We start from the raw sequence: 16680 nt of genomic DNA, 5'->3' as shown, positions 1-16680 counted from the left end.
TTTCATGTATTTGCATGCAGCTCTGAATTGTTCTCTGGAATGATACTAAGTCTTTAACAACAATGCAAACCCCTTATTCATTCATTCATTCATTCATTCATTCATTCATTCAGCAGCTTTAGCAACAAGGAACCCCTTGGCTGTGAACAAGTGTGGTGGCACTGACTGGGCTCAAAAGGGAAGAGTGGCACCCATCGAATGATGCATGTCACTTGTTCTGCAACCTGAATGTTTCTTTGAGATTTCTGATTCACCCACTAAGCCAACTTGATTCTCTTCAGCTTGCTAGATCTGACAAGAACAAAGCCCCTTGTTGTTATGGCTGCAGGCATAATTTGAACTTGGGCTATTAAAAATTGAAAACCTTCCATTCAGCGTGTTCACTGGCACACTGCTACTTTAAACCTGTAACACTGCTTTGTGTATACTGAGCTGTTCCCTGGGAATCCTTCTTGACTCAGGTCAAGAGCAGCGCACTTCATGTTTTATAAAAGGAGCAGGGCTGTATGGAAATAGGCCGCCAGCTTGAAATAATGATCATCTGTAATGTTTGGCTGAGGTATCTTGGGACATTTATACAATGGACAGGAACCACAAACTCTGCTGAATCCCACACATGCTCAGACAGAAGGCATCCTCAGAACCGGTTAATGGTCTTCTTAGGTCTATGTCAACATACAAAGGAAAAAGGAAGAAAATAAATGAAGTGATGCTCTGCTTATTATTCTCCTCTGCATGACATGAAACCTAGAAAGAAAGACATACAAGGAGGGACTTTCACATGTTATCTCAGTAAAGATTTCTTGGTAAGCAGAGCAAAACTAGCCAGAACACTTCTCAGAAACTTTGTATCACAGGGGTGGAAAACTTTTTCCCCACCCTCACATTGAGGGCTGCAGTCCCTTGGAACTAATCTCTCTGGAGCACATGCTAGCATTGGGAGGGATCAGAGCTACCCCATATGCAAGAAAGGGAGAGGGAGAAATAGTGTGGGGTAGTGTGTGTTTGAGTGTGTGTATGATATTCACTCCCACCCGCTCCCTAGAGCCACATGAAATTAGGATGCATGCCACATGTAGCCCAAAGCCACAGGTCATGCACCTCAAATCACGTACTTTCAGTGGAGGATGTTGCTGATCTGCTTTCACAACTCACCACAGAATCTTGCACAAGGGGTGGGGCAGGAAGAGAGGGCTCTTGCAGCTCTACCAAAGACAGTTGCCTGGTGCTGGGATCTGAGGTACCACTAGCGGTGACTCTAATTTAATAGCTCCCCCCTTCACACAGTACACAGAGATGAAGCAGAAACTCCCAAATAGCGGTGGTTGCTGTTGCTCAATTATGTATGCGCCTCTTCTATTTACTGTAGCAGAGATCAAAAGGTGGTGCAATAGAAGGAATGCTCTTTTAAGGCAGCAGCAGAAAATTAACCTGTCAAATAATAAAGGCAATTGCTCACTGAAAACTAGGTTATGCCTTATGAGACTGCTTATTAAGAAATAGTTATAAACAACTCTAAATGTTGTCAGTGAAAAGGCATTATCTGGTATTAATAAGGAGCAGCAAACTGCTCTGCTTCTACTATGAGTTTTGATTAGAGATGCTACATGCATAATTTGGAAAGAAATCTATGGTTCTGGCTGGAAACCTACTGGAATATGGTGCAATTTCACCCTCATTCTGGAGACTTCACTGATACAGTAGGGCTGTTGCACATGGCCAGCAAAGTCTCCTGTATTGGAGAAAAGTTATCAGCATCCCTCTTCTCTCACTTACTTGTGGATGCTGCATATAAATCCAGGATGTTCCAAAGTTAAAATGGTGCTTGGGATTCTGAAGGCTCAGCAGGTATTCTGATGAAAAATTTAGGTCCACACCACACCTTTTCCACCTCACATCTCTACTTTTCCCTATCTTATACATTTCCAAGTATTACAACAGCTCATCACTCTTCAATAAAGATATGGATTGATGAGTACAAGAGAGATCTGCAGCCAAATATTACCCTGTAACCTCACCTCCTAGCTATTGGTATTTGGAATTAAACTACTCAGCAGAAGTTGAGGTTAGGTCAGAAAGGACAGTCTATGAAACTTGGAGCTTCTTCTATCTACTCTTTCCCATACAGACACACCAGTCTTTGGTACAAGCTGAATTGCATCCCACTGCTTCCAACACTAGCAGGAGTGCTTCCATTTAGCGTTCCAGCCAACCACCATGCCCTCCTCCAGGTTATGTTGTCAGGGGCTCAAGCAGGGCATTCCGCTGCCCCTTTTTCAGTTTCCTTTTTCCAGCATGCAATGACTACTGAATATGCTCACTGCATCAAGCTGTTGCAGGAGTCTCTCTCTTAAAGTTTTTAGAAAATATTATTGCTGTTGCTTGTCTGCAACCTTCAGGCTCTTCCCAAGGATTGAGGTTCAAATGGCCCCATTTTGGTTGTGATGCTGTTAGCACTCACTACTTAAGTTTACTATTGGAGATAGTGATCTTTATCTTTGGATGTTGAAGAAATAAGACGGCTGCTTAATCCACAGCAATACTACTAAATTTTAACAGGATGGCAGTAGGGCATGCATCCATGGCAGATACCCAGGCAAAGATGGAAAAAGGCAAGTGATTCTTCCTAGAGCACTTCCATGCAAACAGCATGGTGCCTGATATAAAGGCTGCCCATCTCCAATACCACCCAAGGGCCTCCACACAAAAATTGGGATCACATTCGACATTCTGGAATGCACTCACTTTGCAAGGGTAGCCAGCTATGCTAAATGCAGCATGGAACCTCAGCTGGGACCCTGCTTCTGGTATGAAGAACATACCTTTAATTAAATGGCTCCAGGCAGCTATCTATTCTACCTGCTTGGTTGAATCAGTCCTGCACAGCTGGGGAAGAAGCACTGCATGGCAAAGCCTCAGGCATGTTTATTTGGTGTGTATGTTAAGACACCCTGCAGATGTGTGCTGGGTGAGTTAAGAGCTGCATGGAATTCAGATAATTTCAAATAAATTCCAAGGTGGGCTTGCCCCCTCAAGCGAAGTTTTAATTATGATTGTTTCTCAGACTCATGGAGTTAAATTTTACTAATGTTAGAAATTGCAAATCTACCGTCATGCTACATATGTTGTAGGGCAGGCACCTGCAGTAATGTAAATTATATGTGCACCTCTCTTTGAAGAGCATGTCATTACATTGATCTGTGCCAGCAACACCTGGTTATTTTATTTATCTAAAACATTTAAGGATGTAATAATGCAGTCTATCCCTCTCTTCACTGTGGATCAGAATCAACACAAATAGCATACCATACCATAAGGCACAATTAATTACAAATAGAAGAACACAAAACTGGCGTCACCACAGACCTAGTCAAGCATTACCTGGTGCAAAACAATGCAACAGCACTGGCATATTAATCCATGTACTTCTCTATCTATACCACCTTGAGATACCACCTTCATAACATATATAAGAAGCAATTGAATTTTAATTGCTGTCAAAATAATCAGCAGCTAGTTCTACTTGCTTGACATAGCTCTAATACTGATGCATGGAGATAGCTTTTCAATGCAGCTAATTATGCAGATGATGCTAATTACCCAGCACTTTTCAAATACCTGTTTTGTTCACAATGGCTATCTTTAATCTGTGCTTTTGAGAACCAAAGTCAGGAATGAAGTTTGGTCCAACTTCCCTTCCCAGATAGAATGCAAGTTTAGCAAGTGACAGAAAGGCGAAAGCCCTTGCAAATGTTGGAGGATTGCAGAGACAATGGATCTTGCTTGTTCTGCTAAGGCTGCTGCATTATCCTAGTTACAGGGAGTTTGTTCCCTGCTGAGTGCTAACAATAGGAGCTTTGCCTGTGATGTACATGATACGGCTATAATTTTCTTAATGGCATCAGTGAAGAAGAAGTTCTTCAAATAATAGAGCAAAGCAGGAAACCAGAATCATGCGTTTATCAGCACAATCAGTTTCATAGTTAATGCAGCTGGATTGATGCTGCCTTTCCCATCCTTAACTCTGAGAAATCAATATCTAATTTTACAACTAATCTTCTAAAAACATCTTTCTGAGATGAAGAGGTTAGAATAAAAAAAGAAAAAAGCCCACCTACACAGGATTTTTAAAAGAAAGAAAGAATTTTTTTTCAAGGCCATCATATACTATACTATTCATCATGGCACAGAGCCAGCCAGTATTACAAGGCTCATCTTCAGTCAGTTTAGTCAGGTGAATGAGGATGTATGTTACAAGCACCATGCTGAAATCAGTAGTTTCTGGTAGGGATGGAAGAGTAATCCATTTAAAATGGGTTTATACATGGAAGTTTCTTTCTAAATGGAACACACAGGATGAGATTGTCAAATCCTCTATGATAAAGTGGGCACAGGACTTGGGGCATAACATTATGTTTGAAGACTGGGAAAGGTTATGGAACACCGGAATGAAATTCACGGCATGTACTGCCTTGAAGGAAAACATTATGAAAATGATATACCGGTGGTACATGACCCCAGTCAAGCTTGCAAAGATATATCACCTGTCTGATAATAAATGCTGGAAATGTAAGGAAGAGGAAGGGACATTTTTACACCTCTGGTGGACCTGCCCGAAAGTGAAGGCCTTCTGGGAAATGATACATAATGAACTAAAAAAGGTGCTGAGATTCACCTTACCTAAGAAACCGGAGGCCTTCCTTCTGGGCATGGTAGACCAGAGGATGGTCAAGAAAGATAGAACTTTCTTTATGTACGCTACTACAGCAGCGAGGATTCTGTTGGCAAAGCACTGGAAGACACAAAATCTACCCACATTGGAAGAATGGCAGACGCAGCTGATGGACTATATGGAGTTGGCTGAAATGACTGGCAGAATTCGAGACTCGGGAGAAGAAGAAACGGAGGAAGTTTGGAAAAATTTTAAGGACTATTTGAAAAAGCATTATAAGTTGTATGAATGTTAAAAAATGCTCCTTTCTAGGAAGGTATAGCTTCAGTATCGGCAAATTTCTGAATTGATAAATAAGACACTATAAGACAGAAGTGAGGTAACGAAATATTTTTATTGTGTGGAAATTAAAAATTAATGCAATTGTATCGAAATGTTTACATCAGATAACACGATAAAATGGAAGATATATTGTTATGTACAAAACAAGTCAACAAATTGCTGAGGTTTTGGTTACACAGGGAATGCAGTGCTCGGGAGATGGGGGAAGTCCATTGGATTCATGGAAGTATGTATTTGAAAGTGGAAATTTGTTTATTAAAAACCTAATAAAATATTTATAAAAAAATATATATATATATATATATATATATATACATGGAAGTTTCTGGTTCTAACCTCATCAAGCTTTGCCTACCTTGGACCACCTCTTGATGGGGCCACTTATGTGCCCACTTATGTCCGAGTTGCTTGTGGATTGCTGGTTTTGTTTCATTTTTTTTTTTAAAAAAAGGCCAACCAATTATATGCATAATTATGTCAAAAATACATTATGTGTTACTATGTTTCTGCAGAATAATTTTATAAGCATTATTTGAGTTTGTACACACACACAGAGAGAGAGAGAGAGAGAGAGAGAGAGAGAGAGAGAGAGAGAGAGAAAGAGAGTTACATGCATTCTTGTAAGTATCTGTTTATTATTGGTAAAGGTAAAGGGACTCCTGACCATTAGGTCCAGTCGTGGCCGACTCTGGGGTTGAGGCACTCATCTCGCTTTACTGGCCAAGGGAGCTGGCGTACAGCTTCCAGGTCATGTGGCCAGTATGACTAAGCTGCTTCTGGCAAACCAGAGCAGTGCACGGAAATGCCGTTTACCTTCCCACCAGAGCGGTATCTATTTATCTACTTGCACTTTGACGTGCTTTCAAACTGCTAGGTTGGCAGGAGCAGGGACCAAGCAACAGGAGCTCACCCCATCATGGGGATTCGAACCACCGACCTTCTGATCGGCAAGTCCTAGACTCTGTGGTTTAACCCACAGCGCACTCATAATTTGCAAGAATTATTTGTATTTTTATTGGAAGAAAGAAAAAAATAACTCATCACATTTTAATACTTGTATTTATATCCCACCTTTTTCTCCAAGGAGCTCAAGGTGGCATACATGGTTCTCCCATCCTCATATAATGCCCACAATAACACTGTGAGGTAGGTTAGTTTAAGAGGCAGTGACTGGCCCCAGGGACACCCCATGAACTTCATGATCCTGGTCTCCTAGGTCCTTGTCTAATGCTCTAACCACTACACCAAGCTGGTGAGATAAAGGAGCAAGACATGAAATGGGAAAAAATTGAGAAGCTCAACCTTGATATTTTCAGAAAACCCCAACTCTAGTTTCTAGGTGGTGGCTGTAAATTTAGAGTGCACTCTGATACCTATCTACTCAGAAGTAAGCCCTGTTGAGCTCAATAGGGATTTCTTGCAGGTAAGTGTAGGCTTAGATCGTGGGTTTAGAACAGCCGCTATGGCACAGAGAGTTTACATGCCATTACCAGCCAGCAGCAAGGATATTTGCCCATAGTGTGAAGGCTCTCCAGGGTCTATTGTGCAGCATGCAGGTGTCATAGAGAACATATGCCCCAGAGAAATGTATTTCACAATTGGGAGGCCACTCTTCCTCCCCCAGAAATGGGAATACTTAAACTGAACTGGAACAAAAGGCAATCGGGTTTTCTGCAGTTTGCTGTTTGTTCAGATTCCATGGGAAAGCTGCAGCGCAAACACAAAACTGCTCTGACCTGTGCGTAGAAAGCATGGGAAAAGCAGAAAGCCGTTCAGACCCAAGATTTTTAGGCATGGGGGCAAGCAGAAGTGTGGATGAGCTGTCAACCAGATTAAGAGGCTAATCCAGATCTTTGCCTATGCCAACAGCAGCTTTCAACCCTTCTGGTCTGGCCTGAGCACTGCTGAGCACCAAGGTGCAAAAATGGGACATCCGTTTGTCTTCATTATGAACAGTGTTTCAGGAGAAGGGTGCCAGGCTCATTACAAAAACAAATATTACAAGCAGTGGGAAAATGTGTCACAAGCTCATTATCTGCAAACTCTGCCAGTATCTAATTAGCAATTGCACCAGCGACAGTGAACCATGATTGTCTTTGAGAAGGGGAAGGGGAAAGGGGCTTTACAAGCAGTAGACAGAGGGAGGAGCATGTGGGGCACTCCCAGTCTCTTAACCATGGCTAGGAAATCAAGTGTCCCTTAATCTTTTTAGTGCATCTAGACATTGTAACATGCCAACACATCTGACGTTGCTAGAGGTTACCAGTACTTCTGAGGGACATTTTCAAGGATATAATGAAAAGCTGGTCCACATGTCAGCTGACTCCCTTGACATTATGATCAGTGGTTATTAATATACTGTTTTATTTTTCAGTATATGAAATATAGACAATAGTAGAAGACTGGTTTTGTAAGGGAAACTGATAGCATTTTATTTTCCAAAGGATTCATTCAGATTGATGTGTCTGACTAACATTTGAATTAAATTACAGTTCAAGCACCAAGTTACGCAGAATATTTGTTAAATGCAACCTGTCAAGAACTTCTTAGTAGCAAATAAACAGGTTATCATTTAGCTGTCAAGAAAATAAATATGGATTAATTTGTTGAAATATGTTCACTGGTTATCACTGGGAATACCCAATATTTATATAATTTCCTATTTCATTACCATATAGAACTTCTATATTTGCTTCCTTAGCAAACAAAACCACTTTAAGATGTATGTGTCTGTGGAGCACAGAGCAATTCTGCCCAAAATTTGACATATTTGATCTCTGTTGCATTCTCCAATGAAGATACCATATGGCTTATGCACTCAGGAAAAGCTTGGGTAATAGAATTCATCCCTCAAATTGTCACGGGAGCCCAAAAGCACATTGCCTTTAGAATAAATCATTTCTGGAGGGTGTAAGGGTTAGATACAATTAGGTGTTCTTGGTACTTAACCTAGAGGTGCTTAATGTGCCCCAAGGACAAGAGGGATAGTAATCACTAACAGCAATGGCTGCGCTGGGATTCTAATAATCATATAATAGACACAACTCATACGACTGATATGTAGCAACATCTGTATCTGTTTCCAGAAATGCAAGCCCTAATAGTTGTTCGTTTCAAAAACCAGATTGGCTAGAAAGCACTCTACTGAAATAGTCAAAGAACATGACAGCTTCCTGAGAGTTTCTGCTCCCTGAGCTACAGGATTCCTGGGGTTTTGCCCTCATTCAGAAACTGCTCTGCTACATATTATTGTGTGCAACCCAATCTCCAAGCAGCGAGAGACTGCAAGGTTTACAGCACTTACACAAGGGTTGCTTTCCTTGGAAGGAAGGTGTCTTTAGGTCATACGGTTTCATTTACATCTTTATACAACCTGAGCACAGGATGGAAGGGCTCACAGCACTAAGGCTCCAACAGATCTTGGCTGCCCATCAGGTTTTCATGCATTTCCACCCCCACCCTGCCCACTGCAAGCCATAGCTTTGGATTCAGCACATTGTGAGTGTGTAATGTCTTTGGGTCTCTTCCACCAGCAGCCTAAACCCACACAGAGACTAGCCCCTACTGGTCCATTTTCTTCCTCCTCCTCCTCCTTCTTCTTTGGCGATCACTCATAGCAGAGTAAGATTGTCTTCCATAAACACGGTTTTAACAATGAGTCCATAAGTGACTATGGAGGCCAATTGTGGATCCGCATGTCCTTCCACAGTGGGGATATTGGTTTCCAGACGGGAGTTGATCACGGTGTGGATTTGCCAAGCATGCCTTTCTCTTAGCATGTTTCTCCCTTGCGTCCGGATAGGATGGTGTGGCATCCAACGAGGAAGTGGTGGGGAGGACAATCCATTCGTCTCTATGGCAACATGGTTCACTCTTTAAGATGCTGTGTACTTAGCTGGGCCAGCGAGGGCCATTATCTTATAAAGAGACTGGCTTGATCAGTTGAACAGGTTCTCTATACAGTGGTAAAGCTAGAGGTACCCCTGCCCGTATGGGCCAGTCGTGTCCGACTCTAGGGTTGCGCACTCATCTCGCTCAAGAGGCCAGGAGCCGGTGCCGTCCGAAGACACTTCCAGGTCACATGGCCAGCGTGACGAAGCTGCAACTGGCGAGCCAGCACCAGTGCCGCACACGGAAACGCTGTTTACCTTCCTGCTATAAAGCGGTCCCTATTTATCTACTTGCACCCGGGGTTGCTTTCGAACTCCTAGGTGGGCAGGTGCTGGGACCGAACGAGGGGAGCTCACCCCGCCGCGGGGATTCGAACTGCTGACCTTCCAATCAGCAAGTCCTAGGCACTGAGGTTTTACCGACAGTGCCACCCGCATTCCCTATGCAATGGTACCTCGGGTTAAGTACTTAATTCGTTCCGGAGGTCCGTTCTTAACCTGAAACTGTTCTTAACCTAAAGCACCACTTTAGCTAATAGGGCCTCCTGCTGCCGCCGCACCACCGGAGCACGATTTCTGTTCTCATCCTGAAGCAAACCCAAGGTACTATTTCTGGGTTAGTGGAGTCTGTAACCTGAAGCGTATGTAACCTGAATCGTATGTAACCCGAGGTACCACTGTATTACAATCACTGGCTTGGGTGGGGCCCATGGATATCATCCAGGCAAACACCCAATCATATAACAACATTATGATATCAGCATTGGTGACTAACGCCTGAAAAATGAAATTCTGGAACATGGGTAGAGTCCTGGGGTTGGAGTGTACAGGGGGTAAGGTCACCCGGGGTGATAGAGCTGCAAGGCCCAGTGGTAACCACCCTGTTCACTCAAGTGCTTATGGAGTTACTTGCCATCAAGCAATGTCTGTACACAATGCCACTCTTACATCATCCTTATGTGGCTGTGCAATGCTCAATGCTCTGTCCCTGCACTATCTTGGTAAGTGGCAGCAATGTTGGTGCTGGGGGTGGGGCAGCTCCACGGGGGGACCCTCCCACTATGCTGGCCATTTCTGTGACCTACCTTTAATTTAATTGTTGGTGCATTAATTCATTAAACTAATTTGTTTCAACTGATTAATCAAAACTCAGTATATGTATACATATACTGGGTTTTGATTAATCAGTTATATATATTCTTAGCTAACAAGTGTTGGAAAAGTTGCTGTTTCTTCCAGGGGGTGTGGAATAATCACTTGAAATTGTGGGCATACTCCAGGGAAGGCCAGACATGCTTAAGCTTCATTTCAATCCAAAGGGTTTAAGCACACATTAAGAACTTATATCTCGTTTATTTCAACCGAAGCAAATCAAATCTAACTTTCTCCTGAGTTGTGTTCTTTGCATATTGTTTTCCAGCTTCTGGCTCAGGCTGTGCTTGCAGCTAAGTGTCAGGAAGCTGTATTACAGCTAAGAAATCAGATGAACATATCTAGAGCTGAAATGTATTAGATGACAGCCATGAATTTACATGGTTCAGATCCAGATTTTGCATGGTGAAATGAGTATCTCTTCAGCTGCAAGTATCTGAGCTACAAGTATTCATGCGGGAAGATTAGGGTAGCAAAACAGTCAGTTGTAAGTAAAACATTGCTCAGAAGCAATTCTTATGTTTCAATGTGTGCGAGAGATGCAGAATTAACTAGCATAACAAATGGATACCACTTAAAAGTGCAACTAAGTTACCTGAAAGGAAGCCCCAGTGGCCTTGCTTTTGAGTAGACAAGTACAGTATATAATTGCACTGTAAGTGATGCTTCTGAGGTCATGAAAGTTTGTTAATTATCTCTCAGCCTTGTTGCAAAGATAACATGGGGGGGGGGAAAGAACCATGTATACCACCCGAAGCTCAAGCCTGGAGTCAGAACCCAACACGCTGGGACACTTGGAGGGGTCCACAGCCCCCCAGTGCCTACTGGCATTTGGGGAGGGGGCTGTCTTGAATCCTGTGGAGATGTAATGGGATGATGGGATGCTGAGAAGGAATGGAGAGAGACTGAGGAGTTAGAAGACCCCGCAGAGGATCCAAGTGGGCTGTGGGAGAAGATCCCAGGCCGCTGGATGTGTCTGATTCTGAGGAGCAGCATGAGAGGTGGAGATCTGGATCCCAGTGAAGGGCCTAGCTGGCTGTTGGAGGGGCATCTGGAGACCCCCCCCCAGCCTGATGCCTCCTGCTGTGGAGCTGCCTCTCTTCTGGGGAGACAGCTGAGATCGGGTCTGATGTCAAGCTGGCTCTGGCTCCATCCCCCAGGCCCCCATCACCAATTATTTGATGGCATCAGCACCTGTGCAAACAGGCCTGCAGGGCCAGCCTACATAAAGGAACTTGAGACACTTATCCTACAAGTAGTGGTGCTTGTCCAGTACTTCAAAAGAAAGGTTCAGGGGTGTGGGGGGCAATGCTTTTTGTGTGAATGTCTTAGCTTGTGCTTAGTGATAGGGAACAGGAGACTGCCAGGTGCACTACCAGGGCCCCAAAGTTGATGGGACACTAAGGTATGCTCACTGTGGGTAAGCAGCCTAGGCTTCCCAAAAATCAGTAGCTGGATCTGCATCTCTTGGAGGGACGAAGGAAGGAAGGAAGATGGAATGTATTATTTCAGGAGCTACACAGTGACCTTTTAGTCACAAATATTACTAATACACATATTTGAATAAAAGCCAAACAAGGACCACCTTCTCTGTCAAACAGATGCTACAACGTTTGGCTCTGCAGCCCTCTTGGAGGTACCATATATTAGGTGTGATTTCGTTTTGTCAATTGGCGCACATTGCAGGATAAGAAAAAGCCTTCTCACAAATGCCACCGTGGTTCTCCCCACCTCAACAAACTGTCATGAACACCCAGACTGATTTAAAGTAAGCCCCCGAGTTCCAGACACTGTGACCTTTATGACACAAATGCAGAAATATCCTATGAATGATAAACTAAAGCTGACAGTCAGTCAGGCTCCTCCTGCACTCAGCTGCCTGAGCCTTCCGATTTGATATTACCATAGAAGCAGGAATTTAACTACAGGGCTTCTGATTCTCTTTGAGAAAAGAGGACTTTCGCATGCCGTTCTTTGTTTCAAGGTCTGCCCTGTGTGGTTTGTAATGGTGCCACTCACAGACTTCTGAGATCGGTTCAAGATACCTCAGACAAACCAAAAATCAGAGCATTGTGTCATTTGTTAATAACAGCCGCATGTGGACAATAAATCACTTCTGTTTCCTTTGCATGGTATAATTATCAATTATCACATGGTAAGTCCCCTAGAGAAGGCTGCATTTGACAAAGTAAAGGTTTCTGCCTCCTGGCCATCTTTGTTCATACACAATGGCCCAGGCTGGTTCTGAGGCAGCTGCTTCAAGTGCTGGTGAATACTGGAGGAGCGCTAGAGGACACAGCTGTAAGCATGAGGGATGGCCTGGTTTATGTGCCCCTCCCCCCAAGATAGCCTGCTTCCCTCAAGTGCAGCAGAGGATTTCCCCCCTATCATTGAATCTGCTTGTATTCAGTGAGGCACCATCTTGTTCTTTTGCCTCAGGCAGCAAAATATCTGGGGCCAGACCAAACTATAGCCATGTTAGGACAATCAAATCTCACTTTAATAAGATGTGAATGAGCTTCATGCACTCACACACAGGTGCTTAGCTGCTTTCTTTGCATAAATGAGGAAACAAGCCAGGAAGCTGCACAGATTCCTGTTATATCTAAACTAGGAATATGAAGCCATGGTTTAATACTGGCTTCCAAACTAGCCAGACTATTGTTTCTTGGTTCAGGAGTAAAAGAATTACAGAGTTCACTGAAGCTTCTTGGCTTGTTTTCCTACTCATGTGAAGGCAGAAGCAAAGCAGCTGTGTGCAAACGCATGAAGCTCATTCATACTATTCATAAACAGCCTTGCATTGGCATTAGGGGTCATGCCTATAGCTCCCTTAGTACAGAACAACAGTGCTATATAGTGGTACCTCAGGTTACAGATGCTTCAGGTTACAGACACTTCAGGTTACAGACTCCGCTAACCCAGAAATAGTACCTCAGGTTAAGAACTTTGCTTCAGGATGAGAACAGAAATCGCGTGGAGATGGCGCGTTGGCAGCTGGAGGCCCCATTAGCTAATGTGGTACCTCAGGTTAAGAACAGTTTCAGGTTAAAAACAGACCTCCAGAACGAATTAAGTTCTTAACCCGAGGTACCACTGTATGTTCTCTTGGGAGGGGAGATCTACTGAGGAAGCTCTGGAATGGCTTCCTTTGACCAAAATCAAAGGAACAAGGTCCAACTGTACTCCTGAGGTTTGATTGGTCTTCACTAGAAACAGATCATTTAGTGAAGCATGCCCTGCTCAGCGGAAGTTCAGCAAGAACCATCTCTCCCTTCTTCTAAAAGGTAAAGGTAAAGGTACCCCTGCCCGAAGGCCAGTCGTGACTGACTCTAGGGTTGTGCGCTCATCTCACTCTAGAGGCCGGGAGCCGGCGCCGTCCAAGGACACTTCTGGGTCACGTGGCCAGCGTGATGAAGCTGCTCTGGCGAGCCTGCACCAGAGCAGCACACGGAAACGCCGTTTACCTTCTCGCTATAAAGCGGTACCTATTTATCTACTTGCACTTAGGGGTGCTTTCAAACTGCTAGGTGGGCAGGAGCTAGGACCGAATGACGGGAGCTCACCCCGCTGCGGGGATTCGAACCACCGACCATACGATCGGCAAGTCCAAGGCACTGAGGTTTTACCCACAGCGCCACCCACGTCCCCTCCCTTCTTCTAGATATCTTTTAAAAATGATATTGTTTAGACAGCCCTTTGCAATATGAATTTTCTATTTTTAACCCATCAGTATTTATTGATGTTTTTAATGGTGTTTTCATCTATAATGTTTTTCTGGATTTATTCTTTATATGTTGCACGTGTAAATGGCTAAGGACTGGGACAGAACTGACGACTATTGTTCAGCTGTTAGCCTGTGTAAGATGGCCGTTGATTTCCTTGGTGTGGAAAAGCAGCGAGACTCCAAGGAGCAGCGAGACACAAGGAAAGCGGCAAACAGCTAAGCAGTTTAATTTGAGAATTTGTAATGACTCTTTGAATAAGCAACCCTGCAGAGACAGCGGTGACATAAATCCTGCTGCTAGGAGACAAGTTGTGTTTGCCGCACACTTAAAGCAGCAGAAAGGAGGCGGGAGGCAGAACCTTCACTCCATCAAAATGCAGCCCTCTCAATGAGGCTGAGGAGCAACCAAGTGATAATTAATAATTATCCCACACAGAGAGAACAAAAGTGATTTATTTTCACATGTGGTTATTAGCAAGTGACATAAGTCTGTGTTATTAGGACCCCCTAAAAAGGAGACTGTGACTCCACTTACAAATGGTAACTGTTAACTGTTAATGTTAATGCACCTAAATGCATCTTTTATTTGCTTCTTGGTCAGCTTTTTCTTATGGACGCATTAAACCAAAATAGGTTCATTTCCTTATGTTGCTATGGAGATTCTTTGTCAGATGTAAACTTTATAAGATGCTATCACTCAATATGAATTAACCATTTAATATACTGTGATTTTCAATTAGCTGAAATGCTGTCAATTACCACCCCTCTGTCCTGTTTTTGATGGACATATATGGGGTAAGTATGTCATTTAACACTGACACAACCAAAAAAGCTCTGAAGTCTTTACTGACCAAAGCTAATTTATTGGATGAAAACCCATCTTCTGTCAGCACACTGATATAAATGCAATCTATCTCGTGCTTATTCAATAACGTGAAAAATACTGACCATGGTTATCCCTTAATATCTTTATCAACATATTCAATGAAACGAACACTTAAAAAGCAAACTGTTGAGGGACTGAGGCAGTATAAATCTGTGTGGTTGGTATGAGGAAGACTCAAATAAATGAGCCAATATAGTCCTGGACAAAGAAACAGACTTGAGGACAATCCCAGCTCATCTGAATACTCTATTGTGTGACATCAAAATGAAATTTCCTTTGGGGCGGGAGGATAGCTGCACTGATAGAAGAGGGGTTGCTATCCAATAAACAAGTATGCTTGTGAAATAATATTCTTAGCCCAAAAGTCCATCAAAAACAGGCCACACTATTTGTCCCAGCATTAGGTCAGTATTGCCTACTCTTTCTTGTCAATGATCTTTCTCATCATAAGAACATAAGAACAGCCTGCTGGGTCAAGCCAGCTGCCCATCCAATCCAGTAAACTGTTCTCAAAGTGGCCAACCAGATGCCTGTGGAAAACCTATAAGCAGAACCTGATCACAAGAGAACTCTTTCCCTCCTGCAGTTTCCAGCAAGGAGGTATTCAGAAGCATTACTGCCTCCTGTGGTGGTGCTGGGACACAGCCTTCATCACAATCATTTATTTGCTACTGTGCTGTGGAGAAGGCTGATCGCCGAAGAATTGATGCTTTTGAATTATGGTGCTGGAGGAGACTCTTGAGAGTCCCATGGACTGCAAGAAGATCAAACCTCTCCATACTGAAGTAAATCAACCCTGAGTGCTCACTGGAAGGACAGATTGTGAAGCTGAGGCTCCAGTACTTTGGCCACCTCATGAGAAGAGAAGACTCCCTGGAGAAGACCCTGATGTTGGGAAAGATGGAGGGCACAAGGAGAAGGGGGCGACAGAGGACGAGATGATTGGATAGTGATTTCGAGGTTACCAGCATGAGTTTGACCAAACTGCAGGAGGCAGTGGAGGACAGAGGTGCCTGGCGTTCTCTGGTCCATGGGGTCACGAAGAGTTGGACATGACTAAACGACTAAACAACAACAACGTGCTGTGGAGATGCCTTGTATTGGGGCTATAAGGGCACATGAAATCAGGATTGTTAAAGTCCAAGTTAAAGCAAAAGGACTGAATTAGGGGGGAAGAGGATAACAACCTAAAGGTGCAATCCAAGTCCCATTGCAAAGCTGGATGAAGGGAAACAGGAAGTGGCATAAGTCATATTCTGCTGGCAGAGATGGAGATACAGTGGTACCTCAGGTTAATAACTTAATTTGTTCTGGAGGTCTGTTCTTAACCTGAAACTATTCTTAACCTGAGGTACCACTTTAGCTAATGGGGCCTTCCGCTGCTGCCACGCCACCGCCATGCGATTTCTATTCTCATCCTGAAGCAAAGTTCTTAACCCGAGGTACTTTTTCTGGGTTAGCAGAATCTGTAACCTGAAGCGTCTGTAACCCAAGGTACCACTGTATACTGGTAGGCCAAGACTTAGGCTGCCAGAAATGACTCCACATTGTAACAGAAATCTCCAGCAGCTTAGAATTTCCTCTGATGATGTTCTGTTAATGGAGTAATGAGAAATGGGGTGTGGTGGGTATGGCTACCATGTCGGTGTACAAAGCCCCTTATGGTTCCATGTAATGCCCACATAAATAGGGATGATGTAATTAATTCCTTCCCACTGCACTAAAGGGGGCAGGGGGAGAGAGAAAAAGTCAAGCCCCCACTTCCTGCTCTGTCCAAGGCAATGGATGGTATTGGTTGCCAGCTGGGCATTTGTAATGAGGACTGGTGTTTTCAGTTGCATGGATTCCATGCGTCTGCTCTCCTGAGCAGTCAGATCTGGGACTTAGCTCCACTACTCTGCCACAGACGGCTATCCAGCTCTAAGGCAGCAGTGGGGCTGGAACTAACTACAGGATACCTTACCATATAAACATTTCCTAAACAATGCATCTGTTAATGGTGTGATCCTTA

At 43.6% G+C, this 16680-nt stretch overlaps 1 protein-coding gene across 2 annotated transcripts in view; it reads right to left on the bottom strand.

Moving 5' to 3' along the window:
• Positions 1-16680, bottom strand: part of NAV2 (neuron navigator 2) — a 535652-nt gene that overhangs the window by 313604 nt on the left and 205368 nt on the right. The window lies entirely within an intron of this gene.

The sequence above is a fragment of the Podarcis melisellensis genome (genome assembly GCF_964234715.1).
Source record: "Podarcis melisellensis genome assembly, chromosome: 1".
In the NCBI taxonomy this organism is placed as follows: Eukaryota; Metazoa; Chordata; class Lepidosauria; order Squamata; family Lacertidae; genus Podarcis; species Podarcis melisellensis.
The sequence above is the reverse complement of the archived record's forward strand: the minus strand, read 5'-3'. Positions and strand labels throughout refer to the sequence as shown.